This window comes from Pipra filicauda, unplaced genomic scaffold (genome assembly GCF_003945595.2).
Source record: "Pipra filicauda isolate LSUMZ 115617 unplaced genomic scaffold, ASM394559v2 scaffold155_size1731166_pilon, whole genome shotgun sequence".
In the NCBI taxonomy this organism is placed as follows: Eukaryota; Metazoa; Chordata; class Aves; order Passeriformes; family Pipridae; genus Pipra; species Pipra filicauda.
The window spans coordinates 1,038,332-1,065,344 of NW_024104051.1; the positions used below are offsets into that span (position 1 = coordinate 1,038,332).

The 27,013-nt window shown below is 40.6% G+C and overlaps 1 protein-coding gene across 4 annotated transcripts in view; it reads right to left on the reverse strand.

Moving 5' to 3' along the window:
• The window catches only part of KCNG2 (potassium voltage-gated channel modifier subfamily G member 2), a 57,312-nt gene extending 32,192 nt beyond the window's left edge, over positions 1–25,120 (reverse strand). Inside the window, exon 1 of one of the 4 annotated variants that reach the window (XM_027721528.2) lies at positions 24,802–25,120. The gene's annotated coding sequence lies outside the window, so the exon portion shown is untranslated. Of the gene's footprint in view, positions 1–22,903; positions 23,129–24,009; positions 24,085–24,365; positions 24,409–24,801 lie in introns of those variants that run through there. The other 3 variants (XM_027721527.2, XM_039379100.1, XM_039379102.1) reach the window with 3 other exon arrangements.
• Positions 25,121–27,013: the final 1,893 nt, after the last annotated feature.

Genomic DNA, 27,013 nt, shown 5'->3' on the forward strand with positions numbered 1-27,013 from the left:
GGCGCAACTTGAGGTCGTTTCCTCTTGTCACTTGCTACTTGGGAGAAGGGGCTGGACCCCACCTAGCTACAACATCCTTTCAGGGGACTACAACTTGGACACAAAATTGGGAACACATCAACCACAGCTATACAGATCCAAGACTTTCTACCTTGATCTCTAGACTTTTGTTAAAGCACCATTATACAAAAATATGGACAGTATTTCTCTCACGCTCTACTTTGAATTTTTATTTCAAGTTTCCTCAATATATTTGTACCCCAATGAGCACCTCAGGAGTCTGAACTCTGCCTTGCTACTTTGCTACTCTTCTTTGCTACTTCTATGTCATGAAAGTGTAGTTTCAACAGGGAACTAAAGTGAGATTAAGTAACATTGGTTAAACCAGAAGCATCCAAGCATTTTTCTGCAAGCTTTCTGAAGTAAAGGAATCAGTGCTGGAATGAATTTTGAAAAGAGTCTATAATAAGAAAAAATAAATCAAAATAATGTAAATATAACTTATTTGCTATATATATTGCCACCTTTACTCCCAAAATGTTCAAGAAAAAAAAGCAATAAATGGAAATTAGAACAGAGTAAACCCACTATAATCTATAAAAGGACACACTCCAAACGACAAAGGGGAGTTGGGTTGATTTCACAGCGAGTATTTTCTATGTAACCCAAAAAAGTTGAATTTTACGTATTTCTGTATTTATTATCGGCAAACTTTAATATCCCTGACCTCTTAAGCCACTGCTTAGGGAAGGCAGTAGACCAAGAAATTGGAAGGTACTAGAATTCTGAACAGTCCTTCACTTTGTCCACTTCATCAGGGTTACAGGAAGCAGTGACACCACTTACACACCTAGCTGAGATGTTTCCATCTCTAACAGAGACATGGGGGTTTCTTGTGTAGGCGTGGAGCAGAATAGCTAAGAGAGTCTTTTTCAGAGAGTATTTTGGGGACCTTGAGGAGGATGCTGCATCAATCAGTTCAGAAGCCCAGGAGAGACATGCTGTAATGGAGGCTGCAAAATTCAGCATGTGAAGCTGGACATTGTTGCATACTCTGAGTGTACATTTTCCTCAAAATTTTCATTAATTTAGTGGAGGAAAAAAGGAATACTTTTCTTCTCTGAACATCCCCAATCACATTTATGCCACACTATGTAATTAGCTGAAACAATTCAATTTGTTAAATGAACAAATCAAATTAACTTGACACCAATTATTCTGATGTGTCCATAGCTATTTGTCTCCATTAGACAGACTATGAGTTATCTAGTGTCACTGCACTACAGTTCTACAGAGTTCTATAGTGAGAGTATTAACACTGTGACATCTTTGAGAAATCAGATTTGATCCAACTACCTGAAGAATGGGATCTTTGCTTGTATCTTCATAGCAAAACCCAACATTATCCTGCACTTCCACAAGCTTTCAGTGCTCATTTATCTTTGTACCCTAAATAGAATGGAACTATTATTTCTATGAAGCTATTTGCACACTTCAGTTGCACAGCAGACAAAGGCAGGCATGCTACATAAAAGGCAGACAGAGGAAACACCGCTTGTTTTTGCATTCTCCCCAGAATTAGAATTCTGTTCAGTCTAGGGAACTTCAAGATTTCACAAAAGTCCTAAACACAGAGTACTTTCCCAGTGTATTTCACTACACAGAACTATAAATAATGAACAAGAAGAGACTGCAAGGTTTAGGCAGATCCTACGGGGATTAGGCAGGTACGTTTTTTTCCCCATAGGATTATTACTACTTACAACAAAACAGAGCATCATGTTCAAAGCAAGCTTTATTTGTTTAAGTGTATTAACCCTCAGTTGGCTACAAGAAAAATACTTTCATAAAATATGCTTTCATCCTCAGTTCATGTTTCATGAATATGTGAACAGACACCAGATATGCACCAAGTGGCTGATGTGCTAAAGTGAAGAGGCTTCAGACCACAACCTCTATGTCTCAAAGTCTGAGAAGATTAGATTGCACATAGAGAGTTGTTTGATCCAGTTCCTGTTAACTGCAATCAAGTATACAGCGTCAAGAGCCTAAAATATAAACGTGTTCTGTCTGCACTTTCTTGATCAGTGATTGAGCCCTGTGAACAGGGTAACTTTGACCCTGACTGGCAGCCACTAGATGGTGAAATTTCTATTCTTCCATGAAGCAAATACAAGTTTATTTTAAGGGCTTTAATGATTAATCCTTTTAGTATTCTGTTTAATCAACCAGTCTAAGAGACTCAGATAAGGTACTAAACTCGGTGTGAATTGCCAATCTGAAATATTTCTTTCCCTGTCCTTAGATTGCTGTATTTCAGAATAACCAATCGTCAAAATCCAGTTTTTAAAATATTTACTCCAGTCATGATTACATGCCCACAGCTGGCCTAAGGTACAATGTGAATGGCACTATTAAATGCAAAAGCGACAGACTGTGTAGTGTATGTTAAAACAGCATTGTTTATCCTTCTCACCCAGGAAATTAAACAGATTGTCTCATTTCTGTTGCCAAAATTCTGGAAGCATGAAAAACCAAAGGAGTTTTGGTGTCTTTGCGAATCATAGAATTAACAGTCAGGTGTTCTGGTGGATCTGTAGATCACTGCAGGGGGAAAAAGCAGTTTTTAGCTTGAGCTCTGCTCCTCCTCTAACACTGATCATTTATTTCTGATCTATCCTACTGGATTTTGCAATACTATATTTAACAGCTTCCCACCCAGATGATTAGTATGCTTGATTTAGTACAGAATACAGCAAACAGATTTCTGACTGGAAATAAGAAGTTTTGACTATGTGATGCCACCCTTGCTCCAGTTGCACATTCAGAAATTCACACTGATTTGCTGGGGCACTTTTCCTAACAACTTGTACCTGTCCTTATGTCTCTTTCAGGGCCATTCACAAGTTCGTATGAATAGTTGTTGGACACATATGTTCGAATATAATAGGATTAGAGGAAATGGCCTCAGATTGTGCCAGGAGAAGTTTAGATTGGATATGAGAAAAAAATTTTTCACTGAAAAGACTTCTCAAGCATTAGAACAGGCTGCTCAGGGAAGTGTTTGAGTCAACATCCCTGGAGATAGTGTAGACATGGCGCTTTGGAACATGGTTTAGTGGTGAACTTGGCAGCGCTGGTTTAATGGTTGAACTCAATCATCTTAAGGGTCTTTTCCAGCCTAAATGATTCTATGAATAAATGCTCTTATTAACTGCTCACAGATTTCAGATGTAGATCTAGCCTTTTTAACTTCCACATGAAATCATTTGCAGAAAAGATAAATTGTATACAGATGCATCTTGCTTCTTTTGTTAGCTTTAATTAGAGAACACTAGATTTTATGCATTTTCATTGTTTATTTGCAGATGACGTTCTTGTTCTCATGTGTGTTTCATAAGTCAATTATGCATTGACCTAAAAAATATTTCCATCTCTATTTAAACACAATTCTACCTTTGAATTCAACATGATTTCTGTTGAATATTAAAATAATTGCATAAAATACCTTTTAATTTTAGTCTCTTCAAGACTGTATACTTAATCCATGGTTGCAGTAAACAGGTAACTCTGGTAAAAGTATAGCTCCCAGTCTAAAGTCTGTCCAGTTTAGTCCGTCACTCTTTTTGTGCACATCTGGTGTCTCTGTTCAGACATTCAGGAAATACGAACTGAGGATGAAAGCACATTTTACAAACAGATGAGGGTTAATGCAGCTAAATAAAACATGATTTGAACATGGTGCTCTGTTTTTGTTTTTTTTTATTGCAAGTAATAGTAATTCTGTGGGGAAAAACTTTTCTGCCCGGTCTTTACATTGCAGGCTCTGATGGCTTTTTATTGCTTAGAATATAGTCAGTTCCCTTCACTGAAATAGACTGTAAAAGAACTCCAAATTTTCAGACATTATGAACTCTTTAAATTTAGCCATTTGAGCAGGGTGTCAAATCAGCACAGAGACAGAATGGGTGAGATAGGGTTCATACACAGCTATTTCAAACTAAACCCACCCGTGATAATCCATTTCACAGTCTATCATTTGTATTAAGCCCCCCTCCAGTGAAGAAAAGAGGGAAAAGAAGTGGAGATCCATGCAGTCCTGCTGTTCTCATTTCTCTGAACACAGAGGAGCAGAGAACAGAGGATACAGAAAAGACAGTGAAAACAGTGGGATGGAAGAGAAATATCACAGACAATTCAAGCATAGGTGAGACGGAAAAGAAACAGAGGACGTAAAACAAAACACAAGGTGATTATCGTAGGTCTTCATTTTCATGTGAAAACATTATAATATACAATTTACTTCTACTGTCACATGGAGTATACATACTTTATTTCAGTAATCTAGTACTGCAGTGATCAGTTCATCTGTGGTCCTTGAGAAGCAAACTCTTAGCTTATGTGTTCAGAAACTTCATTTTGGGCAAGTCACTGCCTCTATGACTCAGTCTGAATTCTTAATTCTGACTCCTAAATTAAATGTTTACAGCTGTACAGCATAAGGATCCCACTGAGAACTCGTCTTGTTAGCCTCAGCTTTTCATTTAAGCCCGTGTACAGACAACTTATATTATGGACACCACAAAGAGGATCATGAGATCTAGCCCTGCAGCAGAAATCATTCAGCCTCAGGGGACCAAAAGCTACCAGCAAAATAGTTTTCATTCTGGCACCTATAATTGGTAGGTGCAAAAAGAAGAGATAGGTTCTGTTCAGGAATTGTTTAAGACTTCACTAAAGCATCCAGGCCTCATTCAGGTTTGCCAGTGAAATGGCTTTCTTGGCTTGGTTCAAATTTCCCACTGCAATGTTTGTACTGCATAGCTCTGGAGAGAGAGGCTAATTATGCGTTACAATGCAGACACACAAACAGGTTTTACATCATTAACAGAAGTAGTATAACCACATTTACCCTCCATCTGGGTTACACTAGACACCTGTGCAGAACCATCACTTCAAGTGCCTGTCCAGGTGGCTTTACTCAGAGCTAGGGAATGGAATTGCTAGGGCAACAGGAATGGAAAGAGGAAGGTGACGAAGATGGTGACTTGGGCCAGTAGAGTTGAGAAAATTGCTTCTTCATTCCACCTTTAACTGACCAGCCATTTCATTATGCAGCTAAGAGGATATACACGATTATTTCACTTTGAGCAATGGAAAGCTGCTTGCATTTTCTTCTGTTGCCAGAAGATCCTACAGGCTCTCGAAGAAGCTGGAGACTGCCAAGTGTAGGAATAATTTTGCACCTCCTTTTCTTTCTGACTGTGCTTTCTGACTGCCAAAGGAGGCTTCCTGGAAGGTGCTCTGCAGTTTAATAAGCTGGTCTAACTCATCAGGCCATGTTTGCTGGGGCACTGTGGTACTGGCATAGTCAGAGAAGAAAAGCTTGATGTTTGGCTAAATGAGAAAGACGGTGGAGTTTCATAGGTACTAACAAAAAGCTAGGCTCCAGCTCTGTTTCAAGCCTGTACTTTGGTCAATATTTGGTATGTCTACCACACTGAAGAACCTGGAGCATGGTCTTCTACAAAGACCCTTTCATCTCCCTCCACAGTAACAGCACTGAATAGAAGTGTTTCTAAGGCACAAGGCTTATGTGCTCAGCAGCTCTGCATATTTGTATCACATGATATAACATAACACCCCAGATTTATCTACCTCAATTTTACTTAACCTAAGCCATTACTTCCAAATAAAAGGTCTCTATTCTATTATTGGTTTTTTGCTAACAACCAACCTTTACTGTTAACACAAAAGACACACTGAAGAAATAAGCAAAGAAATAACTTTCATTCTCTCTCCTCCTGAAAATTTTCAATTAAAAAACACCTCAGAAAATATTAATTCATATCTACTTTGCTTGCTCATCAAGTAAAAACTAAACATGGATATCAGCATCTAAAAATCTGAATAAAGATCAGTAAATAAGTAGCTATCAGCTACTTAATAAAGATGTTTGAAAGAAAAGCATGTAATCTGATTTGTACTGCATAATTCTTTTTGTATTATTTTTTTTCACTTTAAATTACCTTATTTTATTTAATGCATTCAGTCTCAATAGCTCACTAACATAGAATCATTAGCTTAAGCTCTGATTAGGCAGTTGCTCTCCAGTTCAATCAGTCCCTTTCCCAACAGTAAAATTATATTTGCCTGTTGAATACTTCTATATCCTGACAGGAACTTGCAGTCCCATTTGGTCTCAGAAATCCTGTGCTGAAGTGTATCATCATACTCCACAAGCCCGAGACTCAGCTGAATCAACAGGAATTGAAGGGGTTATGGAAGTTGGCTTCCAGAGAGGTCAATCCTCAGGCTTTTGAGGGTGTGGAGTGGGGGGTGTCCCTGGGAAGACTTGTCAGACAGAATGGGAAAGATCCTACCAATGCTATACAGTAAACCCAGTTCATGAGATGAATTTCTGTGTCTCTGTCATCATTATAGGGATGTTTTTGTGGCTGTAAAGGATAATTTCATGATCTAGAAGGGAAACAAAGTGTGAAACAAATATGAGATATGAGCAAACACAGATGGGTTTGCAGAAAGAGAGTGGGAGAGAGAAAGCACTTAGCTAAACCTCTTGTGGTCAGCTAAGAAATGAAAATTGTACTGTTTTGAGATAAAATATGATAATGAACTAAAATCACTTGGTGGTTTTATGCTTACAACAAATACTAAATCAAAAAGAAATATGTAATTTACACTGTGAAAGAAGAAGGATAAAAGGATAGCGATCAATACGGTATAAAGAAGATACTTCATTATTTTAGAGCCTAACTCAAGCATTATTTTAGAGCCTAATTCAAGCATATGCTGAATCCATGCACTTTTCTTGTAAGTTAACAAGTGCCAAGCAGCTTGTAAGAAGCTCTCTGCCTCTCAGAATCAGGACCTCAGTCTGCTATATCACCTAAGAAAACCACTACTAAGTAAATGCATAACTGGTACTAAGCCCACGCTTATATTTATATAAATATATGTGAACATTCCCCTATATATTTTTTTATTTTCCCCCTACATATATGCATGTGTATGCACATAAATATATATTCCCCTGAACAGACAGGCAAACGACAGACATGAGATCTGCGACATGAAATGCTTGTGGTCTCCAGGCACAGCCTTCAGGAACACAGGGCCAGGGAGCACCAAGGGTCAAATCAATCATCATATCTCACTGGCTTCCAGTGGAAATGAAGAGCTTGAATCTGGTATCTGCAGAGGCACCCAGCACAATTTGAGACACCTTGGGATATCTGAGGATGGCAGAAGTGCCATAACAGCAACAGCTGGATGCCAAGTACGATGCGCTAGTACATTTAAAACAGCACTGGATATCCATCTTTGGGCAAACAAAACCGTCCTAGGTAAATAGGTCCTTTGAAAATCTTTGCACACAGAACCTTTGGGGATTTATTTTTAATTTCTTGGCAGTGAAAAAAGATCCTCCATATTCATAACTTTTTGAAGTATGGCACTCTTGCATCAAAAGTCAGTGCTGCCTATCAACTGATTTCTCCATGGAGATAAGATATTCACTGAAATAGTAGAAGTGCTGTTAAAAAAATTAGTGGATTTCTACCATGTTGTGGTGCATGTAAACCTGAAAATTTCTGTAATTAAAGTTAACTGCTATTCTGGAAGAAGCTTTCCATAAGATTCACATTAGGCAGCTATATTTAATACTAAATGCTTCCTGTTTTACCCAAGCTGAACACATTCAACAATTTGCATTATGGAGCACAAGTCCTTAATTCTTAAGTCAAATATGATCCCTGCAGAAACTGGTTCTGCATGTATCCAGCCTGTGTGTGCAAATTTCCAATGTCCGTAGCTTGGTCAGGAAAAAAGGTACTTGTGATGGGAGCCAGCTGGAAATAATGTATGTGCATAGTTACAATGTGTATATGGATGTGTGTATGAGTTGAAAAAGAGAGCACACTATTCCCCGTTTTTGGAGGGGAGACACCTTAGAGGCACAGCTGTAATTATGGAAAAACTAATGGTCCTCGCATAACAAAAGGACTATGTTTTTCCTTTCAAAGTACTCACTCATCTCTTCCAAGGCACATACACACACCTGAGAGCCAAACCAGCAAAAGAGAAGCCAGTTAAAGGATCGATGTCAGTAAGTGTCTTCTGCTGTTGGATGAACACTGTTTTCTAAAAACAGTGAATAGCCTTCCTGATCCAGAACGGGTAAAGCAGAAGAATTTTAAACTAAAATGCACTCTCCATGAATCACAATAAAAAAGTCCCAGTTTCCTTCAAACTCTAGAAATCCTACTACTCATTGTATTTACAAAACACCAAAGCCCAGCTATAAAAAATAAGTAGAGCTAACCACCTAGATATCCCTTTCTGTAATACATGTGCTAGAATCTCATGCTCTTGGCCTCTTGCCTCTGTTCTATGTATACTTTGCATTCCCACTGACTTAAGACAACTGGGAATTTATTACAGTGACAGAAAAATCAGAGTTATTGAATTTGCCAGTCTATGAGAGTAAAGCAAGATACTTTTCTTAATGTATGTACATGCATCATATGAGCATTAGTTTTTAGTTATTTCAGAATGCCGGAATGTTGCGTGTTTGTCAGACTGTCATAAAACATCATAAATACACGGCTACAAACTGTAGGTGCAGTCTTGCAATATGGACAGGTTACTTGATCTAAATTATGAAGGCTCATTTTAATTCTGGATACGGAAGGATGTAGAATATCCTCACTTCTTTTGCATATAAACCTGTTAAAATTTTCCGACTGATGGTGATTTTACACACAGAGAACAAATGCTTCCTCAGCTTCAGCAAGACCTATTGGATCCTGTGTTGTTCCACCAAATGAGAGAAAGAAGAGAAAGCAAAGAATTAGAAATCACTACAAAGGAGCCTTCCTGAGCACTGAGTCCAAAATTATAGGGACAAGATGGGGACAAGGTGAGAGGAAAGACAACATGTTGCCTCATTTCCGTCCCGTTTCACACTCCTAAACACCTTTATTTCCAACCCAGAAAGAAAGGAGCAGTCAAGAATCCACAAAACCAGCCAAGCCACCCTAGACAGACAGTGGGGAGGAATTTTATAGATGTTAGAGACATTTTCATTCCAAATTCTCCTGAAAGTGTCACAGCCCATCCAAGTGTTTAATGAGCAATCCCCTCAATGAAATCTTGAGCTCCATTTTTTTTCCTAAAGCATGATTAAAACACCTCTATCTATTAGCCTAATTTCTGCTATTTTCCTAATAAAAAAAAAGGCAAAGGAGTCGCTTGTGGAATCTTTTCTTACTTCTCATAATCTCTCAAATCTCTTCTCCTTTTAAGTAATTTCTTTACTTTCTCCCCAAGCTATTCTTTCCTAGACCAACATGCTTTTCCTTTTTTTACGAACTCTTTCACCTCAGATAAGTGTTTCACAGTATAAACCCACCATGCATCTGTTCCACCTCCTAATTACCAGATTCCTTCCGCAGACAGCCGCATAATTACATTATGTGATATAGCATATATAAATCAGCTATGGTCATCATACGTTCTAAAAGACTGACCTGCAATTGTTATCCACTGCAGAACTTCATCCCAATTACTTTCAGCCATCAAATCTAAGCCACAAAGTTGAAACTTGACTGAATAGAGATTATTGAAGTTGGGCTTTGGAAATGGTGATTTGTCATTTATTTACCTAAGTCCTACTTTCAAAGCTATTGTGATCTCATCCCCACAGGCCTTGAAATTGATTTCTGAAACCTAAATTACCTTTTCATCTAGCAAACCTTTCTTTGGTACTTGGTTCAGAAGCTGAGGTTCACCCTGCCTTTTCATGTCTGGGTGTGTGCACTCATGTCACTTGCTCTTCATCCTCGCTCCCTGCTGAACATGCCGGTGCAACAGGGCTGGTGAGTTACTATTACCACACAGGGAATGCATGGGCAACTAATGAAGTTTTCCTGGCACTTTCTAAAAGCAATGACTAACAGCTCTTTAAATTATCAAAAAAGTGGCAAAAATAAATTATATTTAAGGTTACATTTTCACCACCTCCTTATTTGTATATGCAAAATATGTCCACATAATTGCATCAGCTGATTAGTTATGCAGCTATTCAAATACCTTTTCATTCAAATGCACTTTTCAAGTGCAGCTATACATGGTCAAATGCAGATTTTTCATACCTGAATGACTGTAAACAAACAAACCATAAGCCAAATGAAGATTTGGCTATTAAACCTAGCGGATATTGCACACTAAGAAACACGTTCTAAGTTTCAATACTGTAAATTATTGCTATCTCTTCATAATATTTTCAGTTTCTACATGAAAAGAATCACACTTGAGTCATTGAAAAGAAATATGGTCAAAGACTGCTGTGAAATTCAGAATGTGCTCTCACAAACAGAAAAAATAAACCTGTATAATAGGTACATTCATAATTTATTTCAGAGTCATTCTGTTTTGCTGACTTATATTCCTATTGTTCTTAAGAGCTTTTCCAATTATTTATTTTATGCTTCAATAACTGTTACTTTAAATTGTTCCATTTCTTTCTGTTTAATTCTGGATATTTCATTGCTTGAAACTTCCAGTGAGTATTTGCAAGAGTTACATTTAACCTTCCATATGCCCCTCTTTCTCACATAATCATTTACCTTCTAGGACAAGGACCGGTATCAAACTGTCTTTCTTTTGATTAGACTTCTCTCTTACTGCTAGATAGCACATGTAACCTTTAGACTTAAAGTTTAGTAAGTTTAACTGACTGTCAGCACTTTTTATGATTCCTCAACTTCTTTTCCCTCCACAGATTTATCTCAATTCATTATCCTTGCCAGTTCTAAAACCTTTCAAAATTTGGTCTGCTGAAATTCAATACCAGTGCAAGAGGACATAAGGATAGTCTTTCACCCTGACAAGAGATAACTACAAATTTCGACCACACCTCTCTAGTTAGCCTCAACCAGTCTTAATTCACCTGCCATTCAATGCCTAGAAGTAGAACTTGGGCATCCTATACAAACCATAAAACCAAAAGTGCAATCTTTTCCTAGAATATACATTTCTTTCCCTTTCATGAACATTTCTAAGTTTTGCTTCTTGTCATCACTTACAGTTTTTTTGAGTGAAATCACACCACCTGACTGCTTTCCCTAAGGCAGATGGATACAGATTATTTCACCATCTCTTTATTTTCTTTTTTTCTCCTAGAGGGCGAGGCCAGCAAATTTTGTACTAGATTAGCAACATGTTGGGAAGTCAAAATTGAAATGAGTATTCTGCATGCCTCCAGCTCAAATTTTTGCTTTGAAGATTAGTATTTCTTATGTTGAATTGAAACATGGAAAATAACGGTGTGTGGCCAAAACAGCGTATAGGAAAACATAATTTGTCAGTTACACTGAGTTATTTTTGTCATAACTGACCTTTTGGGTCTACTCCAACCTTATGACTCTAGTTATGCCAGTGACTTACTATCGGTTGCTTGCCAGCTCCTGGCAGTGCTCCATGACTTCTAGGTGATCACAGAGCATGAGATCGAGCCTAAGGGAGCTTCAGATGACAATAAATTTGCAACTTGCCAGACCAAAGACAATTTGTCTTTCTTCTAAGCCCCAGTCTCATTCTACCTGTGCTTCCCCTTCCAGCCTGCAGACCTTTCAGAGCAGGAGGAAGGAGGTTATTTGAAGCATCATCCTGCAGATGTTTCCAAGATGTGTCCACAATTAAGCAAAGATTTCGCTTTGATTTTGTCCAGCTAAGGAGTGGATGAAAGTAAATAGACTTTTTCTTTCCCCCCATGATTCTATCTTGCATTTACTTACTTATGAAATGCTTTCCAAATGTTTTCTCAAGGCCTAAAATCTTGATATGCTGCCTCCTAAAATTCTCCTCCAACATATGTTATTTGCCTTGAAGTTGATAGTGTCTTTCCACTTTGGAAAAATCTTCAGTCAGAGGAACCATGAGATTCTCTATTTCCAGACCAAATCCACTCAGTTATCAAGGAAAGAATTAGGTCTTCTACAAAATCAAGTTGGGGCACCCACAGAGGAAGCTGATCTGCTAAATAAGGAGGTGCTATTTTACACAGCGCCTTTTCAGAGCTGAACTGCCATATGCTGCTGCCTATCCCTCCTTCACTCACATCCTCTCTGGAGGAAATCAGCTTTGTGTACTTCAGTCCATTAGCTCAGTCTCCCCCAAAATGGCATGCACTTTACCTAGCTGCAGGTTAATGTCTTCTCGCCCCACCCCAAAGTGCTGAAATATGTTTTTGGCATTTTAGGCACCCTTCAAAGTAGCAGATGCTTCTTTTCCACACGTTGCACCAAGTGATACAACAGGGACACGTGTTTCTCTGGGGGTCCATGGCAGGCTGAGTCACAGACATGAAGTGGTTGATGGGGGGAAGTGACAGACTCTCGCTCTGCATGTGACACTGTCTTTTTTGTCTCAGATTTCTTGTGAGTAGCACATGGGGTTGAGAAGGTGGATGGAAGCCACAGTGTTGTTCTGATTCCTTTGCACTGTATCACGGGAGCAGCAGAGATAGGCAGTGGGAGAACTCTCCTAGGCCCAGTCTAAGACTCTCTCTGTAACATGTTATAAAAACCCAACAGCTTCACTAGGTGTCATTAGGGCTGAGCAGTACCTTCTAATGAAGACAGACTTTAAAGACGTAAGGAGTCAGGACTGCCTAGTGCAATAATAGAGCTCTTATAGCTTAGTTCCTATCTTCTCTAGCCATGCATGTACACAACCATTAACTTCCCAGCCCTTCCTGGGTGCAATAAACCTATTGACCTAAAAAAACTTTGAAATGAAGCTCCAGCCAAAACCTCCCTCTTGCAGCCTCACCTAAGCCTTCTTTCCTGCTGTGTCCTGCATGCCAGCTCACAGAAGGCACTCCCAACATCACCTCCCTGGCTGAGGGACTTTGGTACCACTTTTTGCACATCTTGCCTCTGCAAAGCTTCAAGGGACTTGACTCTCTCTCACACCCATGCCTGCCAATCCACTCAAAAAAATAATAAAAAAGAAAGGATGCAAATGAGGAGTCAGGTCTCATACTTCCCTCTCTTCCCCCGAGAAGCAGAGCAGCTGTCACTCTGGGGAAAGGCAGGCACTGGCAGCAGCCAGAACTGTATCAGAGTCACTAAGTGCAGCTGCAAGAAAGAATGCACCCATCTAACACATAAACATACGTCATAAATGGGCTTTGTCTTATTTTCTGTTAAAAATGTTTAGTTTCCTTTAGGACTATGGATTTAATAACCTCTACTGCTACTGTGTTTCAGAGACACTTGGTGGCATCTCAGAACACACGGTAAAAAATATGGACGGGAAATAAAAACTGATAGATGAGACTCCTTTTACATAATTATGAAACCCTAACCATAAGTGTGCTAATATACTTATTGCTGTGCTGTTGAGAACCCACTGGTGTAGAAGAAATATAACATGGGCGAATAAGCAACATACAAATGTTTTAAAATCCATCCTTGGATCCTTAGAAACCAACATGTTGTTTTGTGGCACTCCAACACTTACCAGTTGACTTGGCTGAAATCAGGGAAGAGGCAAAGGGACACTCTTTTATCACAGTCATTCATTGTCTTTCATCCTCACTCTCACTGGATGAGACACAAGCTACATACCACTCCCAATGCAGGCACAGTATTGTGCTCCCTCTCGTCTTTGTCTTTCATCCAGTCCCTACCTGGGGCTTAGGAGTTCATTCAGAAACCTGAGGTAAAGCATTGTTGATCACAGCTTGTAAGGATCCACACCTTTTTTCAGAGACAGTCCAACAAATATGTAGTTGGTGCCCATGAAACCACTTAAGGTGACAGCTGTTATCCCTGTGAATGGTTAAGTGAATGTACAAAATGAATGGAGCAAAACTCATGCCTGTGACTAGAGAGGACAGAAAATAATGCCAAATGCATGGATAAACAGCCTGAACACTGTTCTACTTTATCTAGTATAACTTGAAGTCGAAATACCAGTCTGTGGTAATTTTACACTAACTTATTTTAAGTGAAAGTGGAAAATTCTACTTACATTATGACTATTTGAATACATTTAATGGCCAGCTGAAATTCCAACAATGACTCAGTCAGACCATGTCTTAGCTTTCATAAGTGGAAATAGGCTGAAAAAATCGGAATTTAATACAACATTCTTCACTGGAAAGTTCAAAGAACTTCATGATGCATATCCATGACAAATCGTGCTCTTAGGAGTAGTTTGACCCTAAACCTCCACACTGCATTTTCATTTACATTCTGAAAACAAAGCGCCTGATTTCTTTTATACCCTTCTTATGCTATTTAATTTAACTGCAGCTGTGTGTCTCTTGCGTCATGATTTTGCACTGAAATCTCCACTGATTCATAGAATAACTTAAAAATTGTGGAGTAGGAACTTTCTGTGGTACAAATACTTTTTCGTTTTAATAATGGTCCGCTTTTGAGAATTCCAAGAGTGGTATAAACTGACATACTCAAGATTCTCAAGAATTCATGGAAGAAGATAAGTAAGAAAATATTGCTCTCTGACAGGATTGCAAATTATTTCTGTGGATTTCTGAGATCTGAATTCTGTCTTCTCAACAGTTCTTCCTGTAATTGAGGTTGGTTGAGCTAAGGCAGGTAATACACAGCAATAACTAGGTTATTGAGAAAGAAAGCATTATCAAAATTCTGTCAAGTAGGTCATTATGGGCCCCACATAGCTCTTGTGACAAAGTTCAATGCAAAGATTGCAGTGTATGAAGCCAGGATCCTGGAGACACTGCTGAAGTGATGGTGGTGAAGTTTACAGTAAAGAAGGTTGAAATCTATCCTGTCTAAGCTGCTGCTAACACCATGAAGGCCAGGATGGTGGTAACTGGCTTCTTTCCTTCTTCCAGGGAGATGCAATCCAAGTTTCAACACGTCTTAATCTGCACAGGTCACCAAGGGCACATGCTATCACTGCACCTACTGTTTATCCCACTCCTGGTGCTTGTCAGCCTTCTACAATAAACAGTACCCTTAGCTTATAGTTATAATTAGTTCATTTACCCATATCTCCAGGGATAAGACAAGAACAAATGGACACTGTCCTTTTTTGCAAGGATACTCAGGCATGAATAATCAGAATAAAGGATGCCAAGGAAGCAAACACAGGGGGGAAAGGAAACATGTCACCAACCCTCTTTGATCTTTTGAATGTGCTTGAAAAATCTTCTCAAACAAGGAGGCAAGAAGAGCCCAGGGAAGTGCTGACTCCAGAGGCTTCAGAAAAGAATCGGTCTGCTGTCATTATACATGACAAATCCTCATCTGACTTTGTTTTTTCACACTCATACATGCATATGGCAATGTGCCCCCTTATAACACTTTTTAGAAGAATCTCAATTAATCCAGTTCATTAAAAGATATCAAAGTACAAGTCTTAGATCATACACCAGCCTCCTCTCACCTAAACTAAAGGTAGATCCCTTCATTTGAGGAATAAATCAATTCTAGACAATCTTAAAAAAAAAAAAAAAGGAAAAAAATTCCAGTATTTAGAATTGGAGTAGGTTGTTTAACAAGGGGCCATGTTTGATATAAAACAAAAAAGTATGCACATACACATGTACAGCATTGGAACAGGTATTATTTGTCAGTTTACCACAGACACTATCAGAGCTTACAGAGAAAGACAATGGTTATGAAAAGTGATTCACCGCACTTATTAACATGACAAAGCATAAGAACTCTGAACTAGTAATTAGAGCATATGAGATTTGATAAATAAAAGGTTTTTAAATGTCCTATAAGGACCCACTCTCAAAACCCTGTACTTAAATGAGCCCATCACCTTCAGGATACCAATGTATGCAGTAGGTTTGTTTGTGTGAATAAGAATTACTCATGAAGGGTCCCTTCCAACTCGTACTGTTCTATGATTTTATGCCACTGGGACAGTGCAGAGAAGCAGCCAGCCTTTGATTGCAACTGCTCAGTTAAGATTTTCACCTACAGAAAACATAGTTTTGCTGTGCCAAGTCCAAGTAAGTGCATGTTTTGAAGGTATTTATGCTGATTCCCTTCCTGAAGGAGAAAAACAGATCTTGCTAAAATGACTTCCAGATGAAGCGTGCCTCCCTGATCATGCATGTCTAGAAACAGACAAAGTCAGGTAGTCCTGAGACTGCTCTTGCTTGACCCAAGTGAGGAACCACCATCTCAGAACTCAAAGTGAAGGGAAAAAAGCTAAGTGAGGATCACCTACTTTAATTGAAAAGTAATTAGGCAAGAGCACTAGGAGATTGTGGTGGAAATTAAGCTATATAACAAATTGTTGCCATGATTGTTGATGATCCTTGTGGGTTCCTTCCAGCTCAGGAGATTCTATGATTCTGTGATTCTAAGGGTAAAGTCTGACAGGATGAGCCCCTTCCTCATTTTTTTAATTTTAAAATTAGAAAAGAAATAAAATCAGGAGTTTTACTCTTGCTTAGCCCAAGGGCAATATATTATTAATCCTTAACTCTGAGAGTTTTAACTCTAGACCACTGTACAAGTACAAAGAAATATAAGTAAAAACATCTAGGACAAGGTGTGCTCTCATTTACACAAAGGTAGGTCTGGACAGGCTCCTCTAATTTACTGCAGCATAGCCAAAAAGAACAGAACATTTCCCTGCCATGCAGCCAGGAATTGCTCCCATTGAAGAGCCCTTAACAGAATCCTGCAGAACAAATTCAAGTTCTTCCATAGCCAGAGGAAGCCTTCACGGCTTGAAGCCTCATAAAACCACCAGGAGAGGCTGAAAGCAAAATAAGGTTTTTAGAGAAACACTAAATTTAATACTAAACCGAGAAATATTTTAGTGACATTTACATTGAAGAATATACATACAAAAGGGGATATCCATTTGCAATCTACAATCACCAAATGCTGGGACTCTTGAAAGTGTGGAGAATATGCTGCTTCTACTCCTGGTGGATAAAGAAAAGGTTGTGCATGCTGTGCATTTCAAAGCCTCACAGGACTCAACCTTTTGTTTCTAAATCAGTAGGTATAAAATACCTGCTTCAAGACTATTTAAACTTGTCATGAAAACACTTTTCAAAATTTCTCTTTTTTCTCTCTTGCATATGTAACCCTGTCAGCTTCCTTATTCCATATATATTTGCAAAGGTTTTTGCAGGTTTTAGAGTCATACTCAGAAAAGTCCTTCCTGAAACCTTTGATGACTTTGCAGACATATAATAACATTAAAAACTACAGCTCAAAGTCAAATCTGAATAAATGACCTTGAAAAACATGACAGACGAGAACACAGTAACAAAATTATTCTAGGTACAGAACTTATAGCAAATCAGCTTTATCTGAACTAGAACTGGTGCAACTAGAGTTGTTCCTGCCTTCCTGTAGGTTGAACAAGAAGCAATCGGATGATACTGTCAAGCATGTGGTGTGAGTCTTGGGGATGGTCCTGTGCAGGGTTGTCTAAGGGTTGGACTTGATGATCCTTGTGGGTCCCTTCCAACTTAGCATATTCTGTGATTCTGTGGTTCTTTTAACAGTGGAGACATCCCTAGGGCACTGATTTGACTTTCCTTTAAACAATGAACACAATTTCAGTGAATGGAAGCTGGGAAAGATATATAAAACTTGGCTGGAAACTAAGAGTTTGAATATATTAATTTGAGTACTGCCACAGGAACTGTTTCCCTAATTAAACATAACAAGGTCAAGATTTTACTGTATGCTTCTGTATATTGAAAGCCATTCTATAAATAATACCATTCAAAGTAAGCATACTCATACACATCAATAAAAACCACAGACAAGCCTCTTGTGACTTCGCTCATTGCTTAGGCCAGACAGGTAAGGCCAGTCTTTATTTTGAGAGTGGAGGCAGGATCAGAACAATGTCAACATACATTATTGTAATCATCATGCGTTATTGTACATCAACATGCATTACTGTAATCAATTTTAACAGCTTAACTGAACAACAAAGTCTTGCAGACTGAAAAGATGGCAAAAGGTCCAGTAATGGTAGCAAAATGGTACTAGCCTGTCTGCAGAGACACATAGCAAGTCTGCCATCAAAGTATAACTGCAAAATTCACAAAAGTCAGTCTTGATGGTCTACCATAATCTTCATTAACTAGAAGCACTTTATAGTGATCTCCAAAAGCAATAATTTCTGATGTCAGAAATTGAAACTAAATTTTCTGAGATATGCTCCATGTCCGAGGAAATACCTGCTTTTTCAAGTATTTCCTCCCTAACTTCTTAACATTATCACAGGCAGTTTGTGAGGGAAGAAATTCATTTGTGAGAACCAAGTAAAAATTTCATCCTGGCAGGTCAGGATAAAGTATAATTCCAACCCATACAGACTCTAGCCTTGGAATAATATTTGAAAAGCTCTAAAGAGGCTTGGATTTCACTCAGAGTTTTGTTGAATGAATTTATATTGTGATTGCAGGGTCTCCACAGAGGTTCTGTCTTCCTGGCTTTACCAGATGAAAAAATTGCACTGATAATCTGAAAGAAAACAACTGTTTCTTCCGCCGTCCATCACAATCTGTTCAGCATGGAGTACCTAGGATTCTTACACTTCACTGTGAGAAGTTCAAAAACCCCTCATCTTCCCTCAAGCTCAGTCTATCCTTTATCTGACTATTTTCAATGATTTACAGTGTTGACATTGCACTTTCTCTAGAAGTTGTTTCCATCTCATTTCTAAAGCAGGATGTTCCTATTTTTAAAACTATATTTAAAAAATCCCCAACAACAAAAAACAACCCAGAGCTTTTTTCTATACACTGAAAAAAATCTGTCCATCATCATGATAACCACCTTCAGACAGTGGGACAGGTTCCTATTTGATGTTGCTTTATATCACTCATGCAAACAACATGACCTCGACTCATTAGTGCAAATCACATATCATTTCCTTCATTAATCTGCATCACTTGTGTGGTTAAACCATCACATTCCCACTGTTGTTGATTCTGAATATAGTGTTCTTATATTATTGCTCATGCAATTCAGTGTTGCTTCAGTGTAAACACATATGCAGTTTATCTGTGAATGAACTCCTGCCGCCTTAGGCCACTAACAGCCCAGTAATGCCAAACAAGTCTCAGAAATGTGCTAGACTTGAAGTTAGGCCTAATTTTTAAGGGTACAAGGCTTGGCATGAGAAAATTATTCTCACTGTTGTGCCAAACTCCTAGAGGATTGTTTATCCTAAATCTGACTGGTTTACTTCTCCACCTTTTTCCTTAATCTCTCCAGTTTCTCCTTAAACTTCTTAAAATCACAGATGTCTTGTAATTCAGGCAGTGGGGCAAATATGCATAAAATGATGACGTGAGGAATCTGCTTCACAGCTAACACACTATGTCTGCTTTACAGTACATCTGAGAAACCTCATTTTCAGTCCATCCCAATAATGTGTCTGACTAAAAACACTTTTAAAAAAATTACAGGGTGGCAAGAGATATATACATGTTCAGCAACTAAACATGTTTATAAATCCTCTCTAGAGTCCCATGACTGAACCCCAAGTGTACCAAGCAAAGCCAGCATAGTGGTGGAGTTGGTAGTGTTAACAGTTAGACTTCATGATTTTAAGGGTCTTTTCCAACTTAAATGATTTTATGATTCTATTATGTGTAAGGATCCTTTTTCTCCCTGAGGAATAGTGGAGTTCAGACAGAAAAGGGTATCACCAGTACAGTCCAAACTATTCCCATGGAGTTCCCATTCACTGAAGGGTGAGCAGTGGGCATCCTGGCACAACTCTGCACACAGACAAAGATGGATCTCACCCATTATTCCCTGACCAGACAATTTATTCTGCTCATAGAACCATTTAGAGAAGGCTGAGATAAACGGTTCTAAGTCAATTGCCAAAAACCCCTACACCGTTAGTATTTACAAAGTGCTTCTCCTGGCTACCATCTCAATCTAAATACTATTTGTTTCTTCAAGAAACACAAAGCTCTGAAAAAGAAGGTGAGAATAATCTCCATAAATACCAGCACGTGTAATTCTTTGCCTTTTGAAACAACACTGAAAGGATACATTTTTAATGCTTTATTTTTATTTTATTTCTATTGCTTTAATATTCCTAGAATCTTGGGTACAAATTTTCCCTTTTAAATGCTCATGTTTTTTCCCATTTGTCAAATATCGATTTACTTCCTGCAACCTGTGCAGAGTTCTAACTTAACGCACTTCAGTTTTGATCCCTTGCTTTCAACGAACTTCACAAATTCTACTGAGAAGTCAGAAAGACACTGGTTAACCAAGTAGCACAGAGCATGGAGAACCATTATTTGTGCAGATATCCTGTAAACAAAGTGGTTTTACATTTATCTTGACCAATAGCTGGCATCACAGGTAACAGTCTTAATTATCCTTAATTTTAAAGTAGTTATTTAGAATACTGAAAGACAACAAAAAAGAAATCATTTGGGACCTTTTCTACTCGGGAGTAGGAACTCATTAGAACGGTTTGATTCAATTACAGTAATTGAAACTCCTCCTTTATTTTTCTGTCATTTGGAAAAAAATACCACAAACCTCTGACTTGCTTTAAAGCTTTAGATTTTATCCCCAAATGGTTGTGGAACAGCAAATTTGTTCGTATAACTTGAATGATTATCAGAGATGCCAGTTCATGTTAAGAAGCTGGGAGGCTGTATACTCCTCATCATTGTTCCAGGGTGAAAAAACATAAAGATTTTTAATATTTAATAAGAAGAAAAATTCTCCAGAAACTGCTCTTCAGTGGAATGCATGCACCCAAGGATAGTGAAAGCACTGAAAGTCTGAAGATGTAAAGCACTCATCTTAAAGCACATCAACATTTAGTAAACCATGATGATTTTTGAGTTGGCAAGGGCAAAAGGACAATATCAAGAAAGCAGAGTGACTCTGGCCCCTCTCTTATCCTAAATAACATAGGGAGTGTCTGCCCATTCTCCCGGGAAGTCAGGGAAAAGCCACTTGTCCTTCATCAGCCAATATGACCAGCACCACAACCTTTACAAATGTTATTTTTTCCATTCTGCTCACCGTTTAACCACACTGCACAGAATCTTAATCTGCTTTGGCATCTTAGCCTATTGCAAAAGAAAAAAAAAGTGAGGAGCAAGGAAAAGGTCTTCCACAGGCACGTCACTGCACAAGAGGAACAGAAGCAACAGAGTCTGACTTTCCATAGGGCTAAACTGCCTCTTGAAATTGGACGTAGCTGCGTGGTACAGAAGCATATACCAGGAAAGCAGTACCAAGTAACTCACTAGGTATAATTAATAGGTATTTAAAAAGGCTTGATTCAAACAAAGCAGTAAGGTGGACTGATTATAAAGAGTGTCATAGTCAATTCGATGAAGATATTAATCTGAATAGGGAAATACGCAATAACAGATAACGCAAAACTAATGTCTTAACTGAGCAACTAAATTACTCAATGCAATTCAAGGCCCACTGAGTATTTAAAGAGGTACCTCACCAGAGCTGACAGGGCTTCATTTTTTTAGTAGAGCTGCAAAACATTTGAAAAGGAACAATCTCAATCCTTATCATCTACATGCATCTGAAAGTTTTTTGAACCCCCTGCTGAGACCCATATCTGCTGAGACCCATCTGTATCACAAATTTAACACAAATTTAACACAAATTTAACACAAATTAGGTAGCCAGTTAGCTGTTCCTTCTCTTAAAACCATTCAAATCAAACATTTATTTTTATCATCCATTCAATCTTAAAATGCTGCCTCTTTTTCTGCCTTGCAAACAATCTGAGGACCCAGGGATCACATCCAGCTCAGTCTTTCCCCCCGATTGCTCAAAACAAGAAATCAAATAGCTGTGTACATGCAAGTTCACAAGTTAAAAGCTATGTTGAGCTTTTAGAAGACAGTACTCTGAAATAATTCCTCACCTCAGTACTCATCCTGTACCAAGAGTACCAGTGTGTGATATTAGCACAGTTTAGCTATAGCATCGTCAGTTCCTGTTGGTTTTTCTGGCTCTAGCCTCTCCAATTAGACAAGTCTTCTGCTAGAGAAGCCCAAGGTTTCCACAGTGTCTAAAAATCCATCCAACAGTGGCTTGATTACTGATCCTGACAGTTATGGGTTCAGTGCAAGACACAATCTAATTACTTTGGAGCAATTTCTTAGACTGTCCTGAAATTAGCATCAGGCATATAAAAGGATTTCTCCCAAAATCAAACACAAAGGAAAGGGAAATATGAGAAGCATCCAAAGACGATCACAATCCTGCCTAAGTATCCTGTTCAGCAAAGAAATGAAATTCTAATGAAACTCTTCTCTCTTCTGTTTTATCAACACAGAGCTGCTAAAGGGAAAATAAAGAAATGAATTCACACATTTTAGGGCTTCAAAAACCAAAGCCAGGTAAACAAAGCAGGGCTATACTAATGGAGACACTGACAACAGATATAGGCACCACGAGAGTTAGGGCTGTATCACATTTAAAAGCTGAGCTGAAACTTTTCTTCATCTGCTGTTCTGAAGCCATTCTGTAATTAAACCCAAAGAGATGACAGACATTTATTGACAGTTAATGCAGTGCTCCTGCGATGTATTATTAGGCACAAGCCCAGAGGCACAAGGCCAAGTGCTGTTAATCTTCTAGTGAGTGCCGTAGTGTCTCAGATATGAACTGCCTGAAAATATCTGGTGATACTGCTAATGTTTTTTAAAAGGCAGAAGTCTTGAGTTTTCACAGAAACTGATACACTGATTAACCCACCAAAATAAAAGTGTAATGGAAAAAGCCCTACAACAATTCACCCAGTTTTTAACCCCATTTCCCCACATAAGGAGGGATGTAAAAAAAACCCCCAAAACTACCCTCCTTTGCCTTACCTCATGCTTTACTTCGGCAGTGTCAAATCAGATCTTTCTTGCTTGGCTAAAAACCTTTCCAAAACAAGTGGAAACGTCTACCAGCTTTTACCCAGGAGAAAGGAATTGCTGAATATTCAATCATAGGTTTCCTTCCAAATGCTCTGCTTGTTTGTTTTAGGGAAGTCTTAAGAAGAGCAAATAAAAGAGGTTTGAAATCCTCTGAGCAAAGCTGACTTCCCTCTCTGAAGGTCACCCTCAAGTCATTTCAGAACCGTGGAAATAGCCAGGAGGGGATAAGCAGACTCAAAAGACACCTTTTCTTCTGAAGTAACCTTGGTGACTCAGGCTGAACTAAAAACATGCCCTCAGGTGGAGGTTTGGCACTTTTCATGGACCCAGCCAATTTTCCCCTGGGAATAAAGATGCGGTAATAAGTTTTTCTTGCAAAAGTAACTCCAGCACAAGCACTTCAAAGAAAGGAGATCTCTCTCCCGAAAGACTCCATTAGAAGTGATCAGGGTCGCCAAAGGTCTTACTGACAAATATCTTCTTCCTTGGGACAAACCCCAAGCCCTTTTTTCAGGACCAGTGCCGAAGCTGGAATACTAAAACCATACGGTGTAGATCTGAATCAAGACAGTCCCTTCACATTCCTTCACAATTTATGGTCTGATCACACTAATAATATGCACTCAAATTGATAGTAATGCATTTAGCAAACACTTAACTATGACTGCTATGCTTATTCAGAGCAAATTTTGCTTAGTATTCGAACTGAAATTCATAATCGTGTTAGCTAAACATATTTTTTAGTAGATGTTGCAACCTGACCAGAGACTTAATTTTGTGTAAACCTTGAGAAGGACTCGGCAAGCCAGTGGGAGCTCTGCCTGAGCAAAAACTACAGGATTGGGGGCTCCCGTGCAGTTCCACGCCCGGGCACACCACCGTCATTCCAGTGACAGCTCAGCACACCTTGCTTCTGTAACTAAACGGAATCGACACCCCAAAACCCGAAGAAAGCAAGCGCACAAAGAAAGGCTCCCGGGCAGCCCGGGTAGGGGCAGAGGCCGCGCCCCCGCTACAGCTCCCGGCGACCCCCGCCCCCAGCGCAGCCCCGTTACCTTCGCCGCCGCCCACGGGGTGCAGTGCCCGGGCAGGGCCGGCCGGCGCTCGGCACCGCTCGTAGCCCAGGGCTGACCAGCGCTGATTCCAGGGCTGACACCCGGGACTGACACCCGGGCTGACTCCAGCTCCCCCGGGACCGGGGCAGGCGGGGGTCCGGCGGGAGGGAAGGGGCGGGGCGGCCGCGCTTCGTCTCGGCTCTGGCAGCGCCCTCGCCCCACGCACGACCTGGAGCACGGAGCGGACCCGGCAACTTGCCGGGCGGTGCCGCCGGCCAGCGGCGAAGTTGCCGCCACCCAGCACCGGTCCCTCGCCCACCGGGTGGCCTCGCTCGCCCGCCCGCAGCCCCTCTCACCTCAGGCACTGCCTCCTCCCCGCCGGGACCGGGGACGCTGCCGGCTGCTCCCCGCTCCATCGCCGCGCCCCGCTCCCGGCTCCCCAGGGCGCTCTGTCTCGGCGCGGCCCCGCTCGCCGCCGCCGCAGCCCCAGCGCCGGCCGCGGAGCGCCGCCTGCCGCCGGGGCACGGCCCCCTCCCTCCCGCGCCCCGCCAGCCCCGGGCCGGGGAGCGCCGGGGGCAGCCTGGCCTCAGCCCGCCCCGCGGGGCACCGTCCTCGCCGGGCAGCGGCGTTAATATTGTCACTAATGTACTTCACCAGCACCCCCTCCCTCCCCTCCTCGGGGCAACGCGGACCCCGCCGCCCGGGCAGCGGGCGCGAGTTGCCGCAAAACTCAGAGCGAGCCCGAACGCGACGCGCTTTCGGGAGGCGAACGCGCTCTGCCGGGCGCCGGACCTGTGCTGGCCGAGCCGCGGGCCCCGTGTGAGTTTCCCCGCTCCCAGCCCGCGGGTGGGCTCTGTGCCCCGGCAGGTGAGTGCTGCCAGCGAGCCCGCGGTGCGTGCGAGGCGCTTCCCGAGGTGGGAAGAGAGCCGATTCCCTGAGTTTCTGTCCAATTCCGGCGCAGCCGCTGCCCGTCGGGGAGGCGGGGGCGGGAGCGGTGCCGGCAGCCCGCGCAGCGCAGGGTTGGTGCCCAGGAAGAGCAGGATTTGGCGCCGACCCTGTCCCGAGCGCCGATGGAGTCCGCGTGTGCCGGACCCTGCCAGGACCCCTCGGGGGGCAAAGTGGGGAGCGACGTTCACAGACGTTTGGGCACAGACATTTCCCTGCTTCACGTGTTCGACCTGCGGGCAGGCGCCTGCGGAAATGTTAAGCCTTTGGTTGCTGGTGTGTGTGCGGGTTCTGCCCGCCTGTACACCGCTTGTACACCGCCGCAGGATGCCGCTCCACCAGGCAAACAGAAAAACATACCACACTTGTAACTTTTATGGTTTCAGTAACGAGGATGCTCTCCCCCGTCCTCCCCACACCCATAGGTACTAAGTTATAGCCTATTTGTAAGGACTGAATTACATTTCCTGAGGTGCCTCCTTTATCTCCGGCCAGTTTCTGCCTCTGTATCTAGTACCTGCCTCCGGATTTTTGTCAGTTTTTACACATTTTATTTTATTTAGTGTGGATTCTGGCGTTCATTCATAATTTATTTTTTTTTTAACATTTCCTTTCCTCCCCCTTCGGAAAAATTCTGGCTAGTTCTGGCATCTATCAGGATTTTTGCCTCTTAATACCAAAGCAAAGATTATGTGTGTATTAATTAGTTTATTTTCTCAGTTAGTGAGTCGGCTACAAGAATTTGCCAGGTCAAACTTGATAAAAACTGCCAGTCCCAGGCAGCCCCTTGTCTCTGCAAGGAGCCAGTTCTCAGAGAAAGCAGGGCGTAGTTGTGTTGATACAATCTACAGATAGTATCTGCTATTAAGGAGGTTCTCTTTGTACATATATATGCATTTCAGGGGTTTTACTGATTATAGCTTACATTCACTACAAAATCTATCAAGTTTCAAGGGAACAATTCATTGCTCCTGAGCTATTTGGTTTTCAAGTTAGCAGTGAAGAAGTAATTGCCAATTTAAATATATTGCCTTCTAATTTAATTTCATATTTTGTTGTTCTTGCATTATGAAAAGATAAAAAAACAGGACCACCCATTCAACCTTGCTCATGTCCTTCTCAGTTCCATCTTGGCTCTGCTTCTTGCATATTCTCTATGAATCAATCCTCTCTGCTCTCCCACTAAAGTCTGGGAGTCAGACAGGCATCACAATATCTGACCTTGTTTGTATCAATATTAAAAACTATTTGAAACAACTTGCCTTTCTCATACGGCAACATTTTTTTATTTTAAATTGTTTGCTGCTTGATAGCACACATAGGCTGTAACATATTTTCACTGGTATGAGATTTTCATACATTTACTTTTCAGTGCCAGTTCTATTTATCCATTTAGCTTCACCTCCATAATGCTTGTATTTCCTCAAAATAATCTATGCTAAAATATACTGATACATTAATATATATTTTTAGTTCCTCCCCTCCCGCCCCCCCCCAGTTCCTAATAAGTAATTTGACAAGGCTAGGGACATCAGGAACCCACTTCTATTCACAAACTGATGTGGTATTATTATCTTCAGTAGTTACCTTTCAGTTTGCACTGGGGGTTAGTTGTGCATCCCCAGAAGTGAATAGTGAGCATGACTGCACAGGTGTAATTCCAAAGTGTTAAACAGTATTCCTCCTGCCCTTGGTTCCACTGAGTTGCAAATTCTTTACTACATGCAATAATTCTGAGTCTAGTTAAGAGTAACATTGAAGATCAATAGCAGAATGTCATTTATGGGGTCCGTGCCACTTACCATTAAAAATAATACAATTCCAGTTTTCTAAACAGATGGAGAAAAGGTTTCATGGACCAGTTAACTGGTTTGGACAGGATCAAAATGGTACAGTCTTGGCAGAACTGATATTGAAAGCTGGGTCTCTGAGGCCAGCCTTCTTGACACAGTGCTGTTGCTTTTGTGCTGCTTTGTGCTCCTGTTCCTGGAAGGCCATCTCATGTGTGCCATTCCCTGCCTCATGCAGCACACACAGCTGCAGCAGGTGAAGCTACAGG